This window comes from Mesoplodon bidens (genome assembly GCF_964165515.1).
Source record: "Mesoplodon bidens genome assembly, chromosome: 19".
Taxonomy (NCBI): Eukaryota; Metazoa; Chordata; class Mammalia; order Artiodactyla; family Ziphiidae; genus Mesoplodon; species Mesoplodon bidens.
In genome coordinates, this window is record NC_138179.1 from 15,076,199 (window position 1) to 15,094,291 (window position 18,093).

The 18,093-nt window shown below is 48.0% G+C and overlaps 1 protein-coding gene across 12 annotated transcripts in view; it reads right to left on the bottom strand.

Annotated features, from left to right (window-relative positions):
- The window catches only part of MYO18A (myosin XVIIIA), a 96,644-nt gene extending 88,695 nt beyond the window's left edge, over window positions 1–7,949 (bottom strand). For 10 of the 12 annotated variants that reach the window (XM_081220028.1, XM_081220026.1, XM_081220025.1 and 7 more), the window contains exon 1: window positions 7,847–7,949. The gene's annotated coding sequence lies outside the window, so the exon portion shown is untranslated. Of the gene's footprint in view, window positions 1–4,280; window positions 4,300–7,037; window positions 7,473–7,846 lie in introns of those variants that run through there. The other 2 variants (XM_081220022.1, XM_081220023.1) reach the window with 2 other exon arrangements.
- Window positions 7,950–18,093: the final 10,144 nt, after the last annotated feature.

An 18,093-nucleotide genomic window follows, 5' to 3' on the forward strand; every position in this document is an offset into this window, starting at 1 on the left:
ATGAAGAAAGAAACCCATCTTGGGGACTTGGAGGGAACAAACCAGTATCTCAGCCTCAGCCCAACCACAGAGAACCAAACCGCCTACAATGCTATCCCACCAAGACACCTTTTATGGTCTCCAATTCTCACTCTGCAATCCTTACCCAGTGCTGGCTCTTTGCTGGGGACTAGACATCTGAGCAGTATCAACGGAAAAGAGCCCCCAGAATTCTAGAATCTTTGGGCTGTCTTGGCAAAAGCTTGTCCCTCACTGTCATTGCATCAGGCAGAAACAACAGTCACAGCAGCAGCACAGGGGGATAGTGCTGGCAGGAAATGTTAGAAGATCTGGTATCTAGGCCCGGATCTGCCAACAAATCGCTAGGGGACCTTGAGCCTGTCACTTTGCTCAAGGTTGGACTGGATGATCTAGGTCTCTTCTAGCTATAAAATTCCAAATATTTAAGTCTCTTGTGGACATAGGTTATTTATTAACTTTCTGCCAAAGTCACCCCTCTCATCCCAACCCTGAGGCCTTTGAGGCTAGGTCCATTTCAGCCCTTCCCTCATCAGCCCTGTCCTGCCACTGTTATCTACACAGCTCACAAGGTACCCCTTCCCCACTGTTGTCCCTACAATTGCCAGGCCTGGCTGTGGCCTGGGTTCTCTCCTGTGTCACATGTCTAGAGCTACCTGCAACCTCCCCCTCCAGGGTCAGACCTGCAGTATAGCTGCAGCTGCTCCTATGCATCTCAGAGCCCAATTCGCCAGAGACCTGGGCTCTGTCAACCTCCTGTGGACCTTGGACTTTCCCGCATCTCCGGTCCTTAGGTCCAAAGTCTCCAGCAGCAATCACTACCTCCCCACCCCCATTCCAAGCTGCAGTTTCTACCTGCCTCCCCTTCGTCTCTTACCCCCCACACCGAAGGTGACCTTACAGTTTTTCTGACCTCCTTCTCTGCCTTTCACCCCTCACCCTACTCCAGGAGGCCTTTCCTAATTTTAAGTGGAGGGAAGGTCTGTGTGTAAATTAGGGTACGTATCTAAATCATCTTGACCCTACTATCCCCCAAATCAAAGCAAAGTACCACTGAATCAGTCAACTCAGCTGCTTTAGTACTTTAAGACAGAAAGCATTTTGAGGGCAAGGACCTTTCAATTCAAGTATGCAGCTATCCATTCATCAACAGGAGAAACAATTTACATATTCATATCATGGAATACTACTCAGCAGTAAAAAGGAAACTACTACTGATACACACAATAGGGATGAATCTCAAAAACATCCGTTAAGTGACTGTAAAAGAAGACTTCGACATACTGGTATGGTACTTTTCATATGCATTTCTAGTATAGGCAAAAGTAACCCACGGTGAAAAAAAATCAGAACAGTGGTTACCTCTGGGAAGTGGGGGTGGAGTGGGAGTGGGGATTACCTGAGAAAGGGCATGAGGGAACTTTCCGGGGTAATGTTCATGTTACATATCTTGATAAGGGTTTGGGTTGACAGATGTATACATTTTGTCAATTGTCATCAAATAGTGCACATAAGATTAGTGCATTTCATTGTATGAAATATTCACTCAAAAGAAGAAAAGAACGGTAAACAAATATCGAACTCTAGCTAATGATATGTATGCTAACGTATTGGGGGCAACGTACGTTGGTGTCTGAAATTTACTCTGAGATGCATCAAAAATATAAGATGCCTTGAGGGTTGGATCAAGGGATAAAGATGTGATAAACAAGGATAGTAAAACGTTCACTGTAGAGTCTAGGAGATGGGGTGTTCACTGTAAAACTCTTTAACTTTTCTAAATGTTTGCAGGGCCTTGTGATAAAATGTTGGGAAAAGTATGTATTTATCAAGCACCTACTAAATGTAGGGGATATAAAGATAAATAAAACCCATGAAAGAGTTTAGGCTTCAGATGACAGGTAACAAAGCTGAAAACAAATTCGGGTTAACAGCGATGCAATCTTGGGCAAGTCACTTAAAGTCTCTGTGCCTCTATTTTCCCATTTTTTAAATGGAAGTAATAGTACCTACCACGTAAGGCATTGGAATTAAATGAAATATGTATATATGCCCTTCATATAATGCCTAGACCAGACTAAGTCCTCAAGAATGGTACCCAGTGGTAGCAAGGCACATTCATGCCATTTAATGGGATGGTAGAGAGGATAATAAAGTACACAAATGACTATCAGCACACATATGACTAAAATAAGTCTAGACATACAATCTTAATGCTCTACAGAACCTTTGTATATGGAAAGTAAAGCCCAAAGAAGTGAAGGCGATCCAGTTAGCACACGGCCAAGCTGGATCACACTGGCTCGAGTCCAGAGGCCCCATATCACTACTGCCAAGATAAGGAGAGGCAATTCATAGATGCAGAAATACAAATGGCCAACAAACATGAACAGGTATTCAGCCTGAGTAATAGTCACAGCTGTGTGAAATAAAACAGAGGTATACTGAGTTCACTTAGCAGTTTAGTAAAAACTACCAAGCTAACATCAATCAGAGGATGAGAAGCAGGGTGTCCCAAATGTGTTGCTGGGAATATAAGTTGATAAAAGGAGGGCAAGTGTGTGGTATCTACGAAAATATTTAAAGGTACATATTCTTTGACAGGGCCATTCCATTTATAGGACATCTATAGATACATTCACACAATAAACATAGCTAATCTTTGCAGCACAATAAACATGGCTAATCTTTGCTATTTCATAATAGCAAAATTCTGTCTCTATAAAAGTCCATCACTAGGGGAGTGGCTAAATTATAGAACTTAGCAGTTACTTAAAAGAATGAGGTAGGGCTTCCCTGGTGGCGCAGTGGTTGAAAGTCCGCCTGCCGATGCAGGGGACACGGGTTCGTGCCCCAGTCTGGGAAGATCCCACATGCCGCGGAGCGGCTGGGCCCGTGAGCCATGGCCCCTGAGCCTGCGTGTCCGGAGCCTGCGCATCCGGAGCCTGTGCCCCGCAACGGGAGAGGCCACAACAGAGAGAGGCCTGCGTACCGCAAAAAAAAAAAAAAAAAAAAAAAAAGTATGAGGTAGATTTGTGTATACTGACCTGGAAAGATTCTATACTATGTTGTTAAGTGAAAAAACAAAGTTGCCAGATAGTATACAATTTTTACTAAAATTGTTTAAACTACGTATATGTGTACATACATATACATGCACATTATGTATAATATTTGCATATGCATAGAAAAATGTATGCTCTGGGGAAGAGACAAGGATTTTGGAAGGGTCAAAGCAGACTTGTGTTTTGTCTACATTTAAAAATTTATTGACAGTGAGAATATTTAGCTGGTAGGGGTATGTGTGTGTGTACACTTAAGCCTGGGGGCTTTAGATAGTGGGATTATGTATAATTTTTCTTCTACTTTTCTTCATGCCCTTTATTTCCCACAGAAAGAAAATTTATAGAAAATTCTATTTATATAAGTATTAAACTATAAATACATAATATATAAAATATTCATAACAAGCTTTTAAAAAACAGTCTGGAAAGATCCGTTACACAAATATATCAGTGATTTTTCTCTGTGGAATAATGGCAAAGAGGGGTAACACTTCAGCTTTCTACCTCGTAGACTTGCTACAGATAAAACCTTTTTTTTATCATGTTACTTTTGTGATTTTAAAGATCAAAGAAGAAAAAAGGAAGGTGTGACAAAGTAATAAGCAATCCATTTGGCATTAAAGCTGTAAACGGGTTTGCAACGACAAGTTCGAAGCTGGCCATCTCATGCTTTGAAAATGTTTCCGTGACTTGGGGGACTTGGTTAAAATAGATCTCACTAGTGTCTTGTGGCTTTAAGCGGGGACAGATTTAAATGGGTCACCCTGCAGCTGGCAAAGTAGAAACCCCAGGAAATGGAAACTATAACATTAGAATCCCAAGACAAGGGCGCCCAGACTTGGCTGCTGTGGGTGTATACTTAAAACGGCCAGTCCTCCCACCCTCGACCACACTCATAAATAAATACAAAGGAAATACTTTCCCAAGAGAGCCGGCCTCTCTCCCTTGGCCTCTGACCTCCCTGAGCGGCCGTTTCCTACCGCCCCGAGGCCTTGATGGGGCGCTCGGCCGCCCGGACCGAGGAATTGCACGAGTGGCCCAGCGGGGCTCGCCCGGCCCGGGCAGCGCAGGGTGACGCCTGTCGCCGCCGCCGCCGCCGTGGAGCTTCTTGCCGGCGGTCCTGCTGAGCCCCACCGCGGCCCATGACCCACTGCCAGGTCACATGGAGCTTCTCTGGCTCCAGGTGTGCTCACTCACTCCGTCTGCACGCTTCTCACATGACATCAGCCGGCCCGGCCGCTCGGCCGCCGGCTCCCTGCCCTGCCCGCCGCAGCGCCGGGAACCATCGGCCCTCGGCACCTCCAGGCAGCCAGGCCGGCGCAGACGCAGCCCCGCGGCGCCTCCGCTGCGATACCGTCTCCCCTGGAACGCAACAATCCCGCAGGCCCCGGGAGAAACGGGAGCGGGAGACGTGTCAGCAGCCCGGCCAGGTCCCCGGCGGCGGCTCTTTCAGATGCACCTCCTTGGCCCCCCGCAGGGCCTGCCGCCGCCCGCTGGGCGCTAACACTCCAACACCCCCACCTCCTGTGTGACCTTGAGCAAGTCCCGTCCTCTCTCTAGACCTCGGCTTTTTCAACTCTAAAATCTCCATGGGCCTGAGACTTCAGACTTGGGCTTCGCTGAAGAGGTATTCTGCTCAACCACAAACCTGAGGTTCTAATCCCGCTCTCCCTCTGATTTGCTGTGTGACCTACAGCCCATTATCCAACATCTCTGAATACTAGAGAATAACAAAAATAATTCCTTGTAAGTGACTATAAAGTACCTGGCTGCGAGAAAGGGCCCTGGGCCCTGTAAAGTCATCAGTCCACAATTTAAACTGCGGCCTGACTGTAAACTATTTGAAATGTCAAGGGAATGTGGATAATTTACAAGCCACACAATTCCTACCTCAAGAGAAAGGGCAGGAAAGTGAGGGGCGGAGGGTGCGGGGGTTTCCAAGTCTGCTCCCCACCTTTCCCAATCCAGTTCCCACTACTGCACCACCCCACCCTCTAATTCAGGCTGCCTCAGAAAATGGTGATGGGGGGTGAGGTGCAGTGAGCAGATCTTAAAGAACCCCGGGGCCTGACCCAAAGCAGAACTTAAAAGCTCCATCAAGCCCCCAACCCAAGTCCTGGGGAAACCTGTTAATCATAGCACAGGGTGGGCTGGGCCCTCCCAACCCCTCAAACCTTTAAACTATATCAGGCCAGAGCCCCTCAGCTTTACCCACCACACCCAGGAGAGGCCTAGGACAAGGCCTGGGGCTCAGGGCCACCAACAGGACCCTGCTCACATGGATGCTCTGGCTCCAGTCTGTGGTATCCACTCCAGGTGAGGGAGGTCTGGCTGGGGACAGACCTCTGGTTGAGAAGGAGTAAGAACAGCCCTGCTGCCCTGGAGACCTGTGACACAGCAAGTCTGAATCAAGCCTTCCTGAGTTCCAACAACTCCCTGCTCCACCTAAGAGGGTGGATTCTCCCTTTCACACAAGCTCCACTTCTGCCCCTCCCAGTCCACCTTCAAGTACCTGCCACTGGGGGACCCTGGAGTTTTCAGGCCCAGCTTCTGAAGACACATGCACCCCTCAATGAGCAGCCTCAAGCTAGGCCAGTGAAGCGGGCTCCAGGCAACAGGCTGGCTGCCCAGACTGCCAGGCAGTGAGGTTGAGGGACCAGGCAGGAGTCAGGAAGGGCACAATCCACCTGAAGTTTTCTGAGGAGAGCCTGGATCATGAGAGGAAGCCCTCGGGCACACACCCTGGCACCTGAGTCAGGCCAGCAGACAGGAGTAAACAAACTAGATATTCAGAGCTGCCAGGTGCCAGGTCAGCGACTGTCCAAAGCTCAAAGCTCCCACAGGAAGTGATCATCAGCATTCTACTGCTTCCTCACCCACCCTCCACTCCCACCTGTGACACTTCTCATTCCCCTAACCCCCCAACACAATAGCTTCCCCCATCATCTTCCTGGAATTGAGGCCCCAACTCCAGGGTTCCCAACCCCAAATGTACAAGCACACCTCCACCCAAAGCTATATATAACCAGTCATGTCCAGCAACCAGGAGGATGTTTCCTGGAAAGTCCTCATCACAAGAGGACAGAGGGGAAGCTGAGGAGGTGGCAGACCACTGACAAAGAGCCAGTGAGGCCTGTCCGGAAACCAGAGACCTCGAGAGAGCAACTTTCAATATCTCCAACTAGAAAGTAGCCCCTGAGTTCATAGGGTGGGGAACATGAGGCAAGGCCAACTCCGTTGCCATGACAACAGGATACCAACCTGCCCAAGAAAAGGGCTCCAGACCTGGTAAGCACATGGAAAGGCAGCTTGAACCTCTAGGTTCAAAGTCTTGCTAAGGTGTTCTTGCTCTTAATCACCTGGACAACCTTCAGTCCCTTCCAGCATGGCCGCAGTGCATACACACTCAGCACCGTTCCCTCTTCATAGGGGGATTTACTAGGCCTCCTCAGCCGCAGACATGCTAGGCACTCCAAAAGACGAAACGAACCTACATAAATCATTGGCAAGGTGAAGAGGGGAGGGAATCCAATTCCATGATTTGGGGGGACCATCTGAGGGCAGGAAGGCCCTAGGCAGGAAAGCTCTTCCCAGGAAGCACCATCCCAGGCCTCCCTACATGAACACAAACCATGAGGACACTGCCAAACACATGCCCCATTGGCCAAGGGACCAGGCAAAAGGAGTACCGCTTAAAAAACGAACTGGCAGCCTCCCCCATCCTCACCCTCCCCGCCAGCTCATTCTGGCCGGCAGCCTTTCCAACTAATCAGCAGGACACACATGCCTTGCAACAGGGTGACACCCCCATTCCCCCACTGCACCCCTACCCCCAAACAAAGCTCCAATGTGCGGTGTGTCCCTGCAGGCCTTAGCCAGGAACAGGACCCACGCCTCACCAGGCTTGGTACCAGCGGCACCCCCAACAAGGGGGTGGGGGGCAGCGAACCTTACCATCTCCCCTTCCCATTGGCGAAGCAACTGGCATGACAGGTTCGCAGGGCGGGGCATCAGGGCAGTCTCTCCCAGAGGCCTGGGGCAGGCAGTCCAACGTTCCCACACGCACCCCACCCCTTGGCAGGGAGAGGTGAGGTGAGCAGCCATTCGCAGGGGACAGCTGGCACGCCCTAATCCCCAAAGCCTACCGTTCACCCACCCGACCCCCGTCTTCTGTCCCAAGGGGAGGGGGCCCAGGGAAGCAGGGTCTCCATTGTTTTGCCAGCTGTCTGGCAGCTGCTCCTTTGAGAGGAGTCCGGTGTCGGCCTGGCAATGAAAGGGTGAAGGCCGCTGGGAGGGATAAAGGGCTCGGTGGAGGTGCTCGCCTTCCCCGCTGCCTTCCTCAGAGCCTCGGTCCGTCAGTCTGTCTGGGGGGCCTGGGCCTGGCCTCGAGAAGCCCCCTACCCCCCAGGCTGCAGCCTCCACCCCGCAGCTCGGGGCCACCTGGGCTCCCCCGAGCCCCGAACACCCCCCCAAACTGAAGGCCACCCTGTCCGGTCTCCCCCCGCCCCTCGAGATGGCAAAAGGGGCCGAAGCTCGCCCTCCCGCCCCCCTCCCGGTCGGCCCCGCGTCCCGGCGCCGAGCTGCGCGGCACGGCCAGGGACCGGAGCCGGGAGTCCGGGCCGCCGCTTCCAGGGCACAGGGGAGGAGGAGGAGCCGGCGGGCCCCGCCGCCCGCCCGCCTTCCCGGCCCGAGCCCGCCCCGCCGCCCCCCCACCCCGGGCCCGGCCCGCTAACGAGCGGCCACCCCCGCCGCCCCGCACTCACCGGCCGCCGGAGCCCGCCCGGCAGGCAGCAGGAGCGGAGACGCGGCATCCAGCGGCCCCGGCCCGGTCCCGGCAGGAGCTCAGCACGGCGCAGCGCAGCGCCGCCCCCCGCGGCCGCATGAGCCGAGCCGAAAGGGAGCTCCCTGCTGGCGGCTCCGGGGATAAACGGCCGGCCTTCCTGGCAGCGCCTGGGCGCGCCTCCAGAGCGGGCCAGGCGGGCACCGGGAGCTGCCCTGGAGGCCTCGGTCCGGGTCCGAGAGGCCCTGCCTGGGGGTCCTGTCTGCACTGGGCACTGGGGGCTGCTGAGCGTGCCCAGGGCAGGCCCCGGGGTCATGCTGAATGTATAGAACAGGCTCTGTCCTCGGCAGGCACTGGTGGACTCTGCTGGCTGTGTCCAAGAGGGTGCTGCCCAGGACAGTGCTGTCCAGAGAGAACAACTGAGCCTCGCGGGCCACATCTTCCCAGGGTGGCTCTGCAGAGACAGACATAGGGTGCTGCTGGAGGATGCCAGATGGCCTAGTCCAAAGCAGGCACTGCCAGCCGTGCCCAAGGTGGCACTGGAAGAATGTACTCCCCAAGGTGGACACAGCCTCCTGGTGGCTTGGCCTGAGAGAGCCCTGCCTCAGGTGGAGCTGCCTAAGGGATGAGCCAAGGCCCGGGAGTCATAGCCATAAATGGCACTCACTCCCCAAAGGAGTCCAGCAATGCCAAGATTAACAGCTTTCAGAAACTCTTTGGAATGAGGTCTGCCCCTGGGTCCTCATGTCCTGTCAATGTCGGGTGAGCTGCTCTACCCATTGAGAAGGAATTTTAGACTTTCTGGAAGAGGCCAGAGACATTTAGAGACCAGACCTCCAAGATAGGTGCTATGCCTTGAGCTGAGAGAGAGAGGTGGGCATTTCTACGGACAGTGTCCATACTGAAGGGAGGTACCCCAGAAAGTGGAAGAAACTGAGTGGGGTGGTGCAGGTAAAAGGGTGTAGCAGACAAGGGCAGCTGCCTCCATAAACAGCCCAACCAGGAACTTCTGGCAGGGGTGGCCCAGCCTGACAGACCAGGGAAGGTTCAAGCAAGGGGGCTCAGGAGCTAAGAGCTGAGTAAGAACTGCGAGATCCTGAGGAACAGACCAAACCCAGAGTATGCATTTTGGATAAAGGAATAGCATGTAACCCAAACTCAATGCAGCACACTTTTACTGAGATCCTGCTAAGTGCCAAGTGCAGCAGACTCTGAGGGACATAGAGCTATCAGACCTGGAGCCTCTCTCCAGGGAACTCACATGGTGAGAGCGGGGGCTGGTAGTGAAATTTGACTGCAGTGGGATTCACCACACTGTCATCCCTTGGATGATGAGATGACGCTATAATGGATGGCTTATTTAGCTGGAGGAATGAAAGAAAGCTGCTCTGAGGACATGACATTTGAGCGGAACCTTGGAAGCTAAGTAGGACAATGACTATCACTATTGCTTTCTGAGCAGCTACTAGGTGCTGGACACTATCTCTATTCCTCACAACAAACGTATGAGGGAGACATTTTTTTAAAGATTTTTTTGATGTGGACCATTTTTAAAGCCTTTATTGAATTTGTTACAATATTGCTTCTGTTTTATATTTTTTGGTTTTTTGGCCACGAGGCATGTGGGATCTTAGCTCCCCGACCATGGATCAAACCCGCACCCCTGCATTGGAAGGCAAAGTCTTAACCACTGGACCACCAGTGAAGTCCCTGAGGGAGACATTATTTTTATAGATAGGGATTGAGTGCATGGACTCGGGAGCCAGGTTGCCTGGGTTCAAATTCCAGCTCGGTCAAGTCTAGCTGTGTTACTCTGGGTGACTCACAAAACCTCTCTGTGCCTCAGTTTCTTTATCTGAAAAAGTGGGCTAATAATGCCTGCCTCAAAGTTTATTTTGAAAATCAAATGCGTTTAGTGTTTTCAACAAATGTTGCTGGAACAGCTGGACAACCACAGGCAAAAAGAGAGAGTCTAAACACAGACCTTACACCCTTCACAAAAATTAAAATGACTCATAGACCTAAATGTAAAAGACAAATACACAAAACTGCTAGACGATACCATAGGAGGAAACCTAGATGACCTTGGCTACGGCAATGATTTTTTGCATACAACACCAAGGACATTTATAAAAGAAGGAACTGGTAAGCTGGACCTCATTAAAATTAAAAACTTCTGCTCCGTAAAGGACAATGTCAAGAGAACGAGACGACAGGCCACAGACTGGGAGAAAATATTTGCAAAAGACACGTCTAGGGCTTCCCTGGTGGCGCAGTGGTTGAGAGTCCGCCTGCCGATGCAGGGGACACGGGTTCGTGCCCCGGTCCGGGAAGATCCCACATGCCGCAGAGCGGCTAGGCCCGTGAGCCATGGCTGCTGAGCCTGTGCGTCCGGAGCCTGTGCTCCGCAAGGGGAGAGGCCACAACAGTGAGAGGCCCACGTAACAAAAAAAAAAAAAAAAAAAAGACACGTCTAATAAAGAAATGTTATCCAAAATAAAAAAAGAACTCTTAAAAAGCATCAATAAGAAAACAAACAATCTGATTTAAAAATGGGCCAAAGACCTGAACAGTCACTTCACCAAAGAAGATATACAGATGGCAAATAAGCATTTGAAAAAATACTCTACATCATGTGTCATAGAGAATTGCAAATTAAAACAACGAGGTACTATTACACACCTAATAGAAAGGCCAAACTCCAGAACACTGGCAACACCAAATGCTGGTGGGAATGTGGGGCAACAGGAACGCTCATTCGTTGCAGGTGGGAACGCACAATGGCACAGCCACTGTGGAAGACAGTTTGGCAGTTTGGGGTTTTTCTTTTAATTAATTTATTTTTTATATAGCAGGTTCTTATTAGTTATCTGTGTTATACATATTAGTGTGTACATGTCAATCCCAATCTCCCAATTCATCCCACCCCCCCCACCCCCCGCCCCTCTTTCCCCCCTTGGTGTCCATACGTTTGTTCTCTACATTTGTGTCTCACTTTCTGCCCTGCAAACCGGTTCATCTGTACCATTTTTCTAGGTTCCGCATATATATGTTAATATGTGATACTTGTTTTTCTCTTTCTGACTTACTTCACTCTGTATGACAGTCTCTAGGTCCATCCATGTCTCTACAAATGACCCAATTTTGTTCCTTTTTAAGGCTGAGTAATATTCCGTTGTATATATGTACCACAACTTCTTTATCCATTCATCTGTCAATGGGCATTTAGGTTGCTTCCGTGTCCTGGCTATTGTAAATAGTGCTGCAATGAATATCAGGGTGCATGTGTCTTTTTGAATTATGGTTTTCTCTGGGTATATGCCCAGTAGTGGGATTGCTGGGTCATATGGTAGTTCTATTTTTAGTTTTTTAAGGAACCTCCATACTGTTCTCTATAGTGGCTGTATCAATTTACATTCCCACCAACAGTGCAAGAAGGGTTCCCTTTTCTCCACACCTTCTCCAGCATTTGTTTTTTGTGGATTTTCTGATAATGCAGTTTGGCAGTTTCTTGTACAACTAAACACACTCTTCCCATATGACCCAGCAATTGTCCTCCTTGTTCTTTACCCAATGGAGTTGAAAACTTATATCCACACAAAAACCTGCACATGGATATAACAGCTTTATTTATAATTGCTAAAACTTATAAGCAACCAAGATGTCCTTCAGTAGCTGAATGGTTAAACTGTGGTACATCCAGACAATGGATTATTATTCAGAAACCAGCTATCAAGCCATGAAAAGACACAGAGGAAACAAATGCTTATTACTAAGTGAAAGAAATCAATCTGACAAGGCTATATGATTCCAACTCTGTGACATCCTGGAAAAGGTAAAACTATGGAGACAATAAAAAGATCAGCTGTTGTCAGGACTGGGATAAGGGAGGGATGAATAAGCAGAGCACAGAGGATTTTTAGGACAGTGAAACTACTCTATATGATACTACAATGATGGATGCATGTCGTTATACATTTATCCAAACCCACAGAATGTACAACACCAAGAGTGAACCCTAATGTAAACTGCAGACTTTGGGTGATGATGATGTGTCAGTGTAGGTTCATCAGGTGTAACAAATACACCACTGTGGTGTGGGATGTTCATAGCAGGGAAGGCTGGTGGGGGGGAGGGTGAAGAGGGTATGTGGAAACTCTGTACTTGTAGCTCAATTTTGCTATGAACCTAATATTGCTTTAAAAAATAAAGTTTATTAACTTTTTAACAATTCAATGAGTTAATATGTAAAAAGAACAGTTCCCAGCATACAGTAAGCATTCTATAACTGTTAGCTTTGTTTTCATAAATTTCCCAACTCACAGCTGTGGAAACACAGCCTGCAAGTGGCGTGAGGATTCAAACTGAGGTCCCCAAGACTCAAAGCCCATGTTCTTTCCCCTGTACCATGGCAATGAATGAAGAGACATATTAACATCTGTGTTATTTATGTGCGTCCACATCAGGGCACTCGGGGGTAGCACACGGTGTTCCTAAGAGCTCCCCTAGCCTGAACCGGGAACCAACTTCAGAAACCCGGCAAGAATGAAACACCAGAGCAACGCCCACAGTGACTCTGGCTCATGGTCACTTGTTTTTTAATCTTTTACTTCTCAAAGGTCAGAATAATCCCTGCCCTGGCTCTAAGTAAAAGTAAAAGTAAAGCCCCATCCACTCCTCAAAGAAAAACATCACAGCAGTGTCCACATAAAATAGCCCAGATGACCACGGAAAGGCCAGTTTTTCCAGAAAATTCGTAAGCTCCTAAAGCAATCTGACTCAAGTCGAGAAGCCCCTAAGGGAGAAGGCTGGTAATAATAAATATCCCTTACAGCAACTGAGCCTTCACTATGGGTCAGCGTTAAGCTAACCCCTTGGCCGGCATTGTCCCACTTAGTCCTCATCCTCACCTATTAGGGAGGTGATGTTCTTATCCCCATTTTGAAGATTAGAAACCAGGCTGAGGAAGATGAAATAATTTGCCCAAGGCCACACGGCTAATAAATAGCAGAGCCCGGATTGCTTGCTCTGAGTCACTCTGCTGGGCTGTGTCCTGGGCAGAATGAAAGGAGCATGGACTCTGGCGCCACACGGCTTGAGAGGATATGTGGTCTAGCAGCTGCTGGCAAGTTCCTTAGCCTCTCTAAGCCTCAATTGCCTCATCTATAAAATGGGGATAATAATAGTGCTTACCTCATAAGAGTGAGGATAAAACAAGCAAATTCATTTAAAGCAATTAGCCTAGTACTTGATAGGTAGTAAGTGGTTAATAAATGTTAGCCCTTATTAATCTCTCTGACTCTCCTCATCTGTGAAATGGAGGCTGATAATAATGTGTAAGTCATAGAGTTATTGTGAGGCTTAGAAGAAATGGCACAGGTCAAGCATGATGATACTCATCACACAGTAAGCTACCACAAATATGACACTCCAGAAAGGATCGCAAATAAGCAAGCCAGTTTTTTTTTTTTTTTTTTTTTTGCGGTACGCGGGCCTCTCACCGTTGTGGCCTCTCCCGTCGCGGAGCACAGGCTCCGGCTTGCAGGCTCAGCGGCCATGGCTCACGGGCCCAGCCGCTCCGCGGCATGTGGGATCCTCCTGTACCGGGGCATGAACCCGTGTCCCCTGCATCGGCAGGCGGACTCCCAACCACTGCGCCACCAGGGAAGCCCCAGTTTTTTTTTTAAGCTCACAGAATTGCATATCTGTGTGATAGCAAGTGATGTTCAGGTGACAAGAGCACATGTTGAATATTGTTCCTCAAAATGCATTAGCAGAAGATCCTATATTCCTCTGCATAGACACTTGCAGTGTGGGTGCAGAACCCTCTCTAGGAAACTTGAAGCTAAATTCTTAGAAGAGAGTACCTGCCGAATATCAGCCGAAAAAAAGGAGCCTGTCTCTGAAATGACATAAAAAAGTTTAACTTGGGAAAGTTCAAACACAGACAAAATAAAAGAAATAATATAACAAACCCCTGAGTACCCATCACACAGCTTCAATCAACTCCTGGAAATCTTGTTTCAACTATACTCCCCCCTATAACTGTAACTTTAAAACAAATCCCAGATATCATATCACTTCATCTGAAAACATTTTGGTGTGTATGTCTAAAAGATAAGGATTATTTTTTAAACACCACCACATACCATTGTCACACCTAAAGGTTTTAAATAATAATTCCCTAATATCATCAAATCATCAATGTTCAAATTTCCAATTATCTTCATAAAGTTTTTTTTAATTGCTTGTTTGTTTGAATCAAGATTCACATGTTGCAGTTAGTCCACTTTTTTTTTTTTACAATTCATTTAATGGCAACTGGTAATCATCAAATTAGCAATAGTTATCTTCAAAAGTTATTACACTAGTTGTGCTGTAATTTCTCGAGGTTGATCAGATACCTAGAGTCACAGACATTTCCCACATAAGATGCATTATATAAATCAGGCTTGATTTATCACCAGCATTTATAAAACCAGACCTAGGGAAAGAACTAGGTCTGGGGACACATGCATGGTCTTAGTGTAGCAAATTCTTAGCCTGCTCTGATTATTATAAAATCAGAATAGCAAGAATATTTGCAGGATGTGACTTTTAACTATCTTTTAACCTACAGGTTTCTCTTCTATCTCTTCCTTTTTTCCCTCACAACTCATTTGTGGGAGAGACTAGGTCATTTATCCTACAGATTTTCCACAATCTGGACTTTGTTGGTTGCATCCCCATGGGGTAGTTTAATATGATACTCTGGCCTCTGTATTTCCTATAAATTGGTAAATAGATCTAGAGGCTTGAGCAAATTTGAGTTTTATTTTTGGGGGAAGGATACTTCATAGGTGGCATGGTCTTTTTTCTTCAGGAGGCATATAGTATCTTGTTGACTCTAAAATGACACTTAAAAACATCAGAAATATATGATTATCTTTATTAGAAGTGTAAGAATATGAAAAGAGCCCATCCAGCAACAGATGAATGAAAAAACAAAATGTAGCATTTATACAATGGAATATTATTCAGCCATAAAAAGGAAGGAAACTCTGACACATGCTACAATATGATTGAACCTTGAGGACATTACGCTAAGTGAAGGAAGCCGGTTACAGAAGGACGAATGCTGTATGATTCCAGTTACATGAGGTATCTAGAATATGCAAGCTCATAGAGGCAGAAAGTAGAATAGAGATTACCAGCGTCTAGGGGGAGGAGGAAATGGGGAGTTATTGTTTAATGGGTACAGAGTTTCTGTTGCGGATGATGAAAAAGTAATGGAAATGGATGGCAGTGATGCTTGTAAAACGTTGTGAATGTAGTTAATGCCACTGAATTGTACACTTAATGGTTAAAATGGTAAAAATGGTAAATGTTATGTTATGCATATTTTACCCCAATAAAAAAATATCTTTAAGAGCCCAGCTATTGGGAATTCCCTGGCAGTCCAGTGGTTAGGACTTGGTGCTTTCACTACTGGGGCCCAGGTTCAATCCCTGGTCAGGAAACTAAGATCCTGCAAGTCACACAGTGCAGCCAAAAAATAAAAAGAGCCCACCTATTGCACAGAATATGGCCCCTCTTACAAAATTTTGACGGCTTCAGTTTATATGTCGGCCTTTGTCTGAACCTGCAGCCTTACTCCCTCTGTACTGATCTGCACATAGTTGTGGGACTCCTTCCATGCTCCCAAGAATCTCACGGGCTCTGCCTGACTCTACAATGAGCCACAATCCCACCAGCCTCAAGCCCAGCATCCTAGACTATAGACATACACAAGCAGAGCTGTGGAGGCAGCTGGAGCATGTGCTTCTGGAGATATAAGGCTTGAAGTTGAGCCTCTCTTTGCTACTTACTTGTCATGAGAGCTTAGTCAAATCACTTAACCTCTCAGTTTCCATTCTTATAAAATTAGGGCTATGAACTCCTACCTCACAGGGTTGTGTAAGGATGGAATGAGGTTGCACAATGGTCAAGGGCTGTACAAAGAGAGGGCTTCATGTTGTTATTACGCTTGGAGTGATTCAGAGAGGATCCAGCTAGGACATAGGTTTATCAGCTCATTGAGAAAATAATGTTTCCAGAAGTTAGTTACTTTGCAAGCTAAACTTTTCTTGACATCATTCTTGGTGAGGACAGCAGTAGAGTCACCAGCTGTCAGTGCCAACACTGAGGGCATTCCCAGGATGTGGGATTTTCAGTGCTAAAACAGAAAGTTCCAAGCGAAATAGGACAAATTGGTCACCCAAGCCATGACCTACCAATTGCTAATGCTAGGGACTGCCTCTCAGGCTTGCTGACTACTGCCTATTTGACCTGCCTTTTCTTCTCAGCTTGGCCCCTGGAACCTCTTCTAAATCTCTTTGCTGGACCTATTTCCTCTGTTTGCCCTTCAGTGTTGGTGCTTCCTAGGATTTCTTCCTCCACCTTCTGCTCTTAGGATCCTACACCCGCTCCTTGGGAGATCATGTAAAGCATCTGATAGTAAATATTTTAGGATTTGCACGTGTCTCAACTACTCATTTCTATGACTGTAGCACAAAAGCAGCCATAGACAATACACAAATGAATGAGCATGGCTGTGTTCCAACAAAAATTTATTTATAAAAACAGATGGTGGAGGCTTCCCTGGTGGCGCAGCGGTTAAGAATCCACCTGACAATGCAGGAGACACGGGTTCGAGCCCTGGTCTGGGAAGATCTCACATGCCTTGGAGCAACTAAGCCCATGTGCTACAACTACTGAGCCTGCACTCTAGAGCCCGTGAGCCACAAGTACTGAGCCCGTGCGCTGCAGCTACTGAAGCCCATGTGCCTAGAGCTTGTGCTCTGCAACAAGAGAAGCCACCACAATGAGAAGCCCGCACACCGCAAGGAAGAGTAACCCCCACTCGCTGCAATTAGAGAAAGCCCGCAAGCAGCAACGAAGACCCAACACAGCCAAAAATAAATAAATAAAATAAATAAATTTATTAAAAAAATAAAACCAAACATATGGTGGGCCAGATTTGGCCCAAGGACTACAGTTTGCTGAACTTTGGCCTAAGGAATAGAATCCAAGCTTATTAGCATAACCCAAAAGGCAAATGGTCCCCCGCTACTCAGGACCAAGACACCAATACCCTGAGGTCCAAGGAGAACAGCTTCCACTGCAGCAAGCAGGACTCCAATTAGACTTTGGAAAGAACTTTCTTAGCTGTTAAGTATTGTTAAAATTGCCCCAAGTTGTAGAGGGAGACAGGGGAATGTCCATCTCCTCTGGTTTGCTGACATGCCTCAGGCAAAGCCCTTTCTGGCCACTCCTAATTCTGGTCTGAAGATATCAACACTAAATTAAATCAGCATAGATGAGTCGAGCTCCTATTCCGTGCAAAGCACTAAGTTAAGAGCAGGACTGTGTGTCCTCTTCCTGCAAAGCTCAGCATCTCTGCCCTGCCTGCAGCTGAGGTGCAAAGACCAGTCAGAGACACGTGCAAAGTTACACAGCAAGATGGATGTAAATAACTGCTGAAGGTCACAGTCAAGGGGAGTCACAACATGCATGACTAATTATCGAGTGGAATCGTCCTGGAGGTTCAGAGGAGGAACAGATCAGAGGAGGGGTCAAGGAAGGCTTCACAGAAGGAGGCTAGGATTTGAGCCTATAATAGTAGAACTTAGACGTAACAGCACTGCTGAGGAACACTGTGCACCTGGCACTTTATACCCCTGTGAAGTGGTATAACCTCTTTTGAGGTATAAGCCTCAAAACCCCAAGCAGCTTGGCCAAGGTCACACAGCCAGTGAGTGGCAGAACAGGATTTGAACCCAGTTAGTTTGGCCCTGAAACCAACCAGGGCAGAGCTCCCAAGGAGGGACTGTAGCAAAGGGTGGAAAGAAGCGGGTGAAGGTCCGGGCAGAGCTCCTACTGTGGCTGGAATGGGAAGGAGTGGATAGCGAGGTCTGGACTGGCTCGTGGAAGATGCTGGATGCCAGGCTGAGGAGCTTCAAGTGGTTAATTCAAGTGGAGAGCTGAGCGGGAGGCAAGTGCAGGTTAGAAGGGAGGGAGGGGACAATGCAGGCAGGAAGGTGCTGGCAGGTTCAGCAGTAGCAGTGCAGGCAAGTCTGAGCCAGGGAGGTGATGTGGGGACTGGAAGGAGGGGACTGGGTAGGAGAGACTAGGAAGGAGGATTTGTGTGGGGACTCTGCTACCAACAGCCATAAGAGCAAGTGAGGGAGGAGCTGGCAATTGATTCCACAG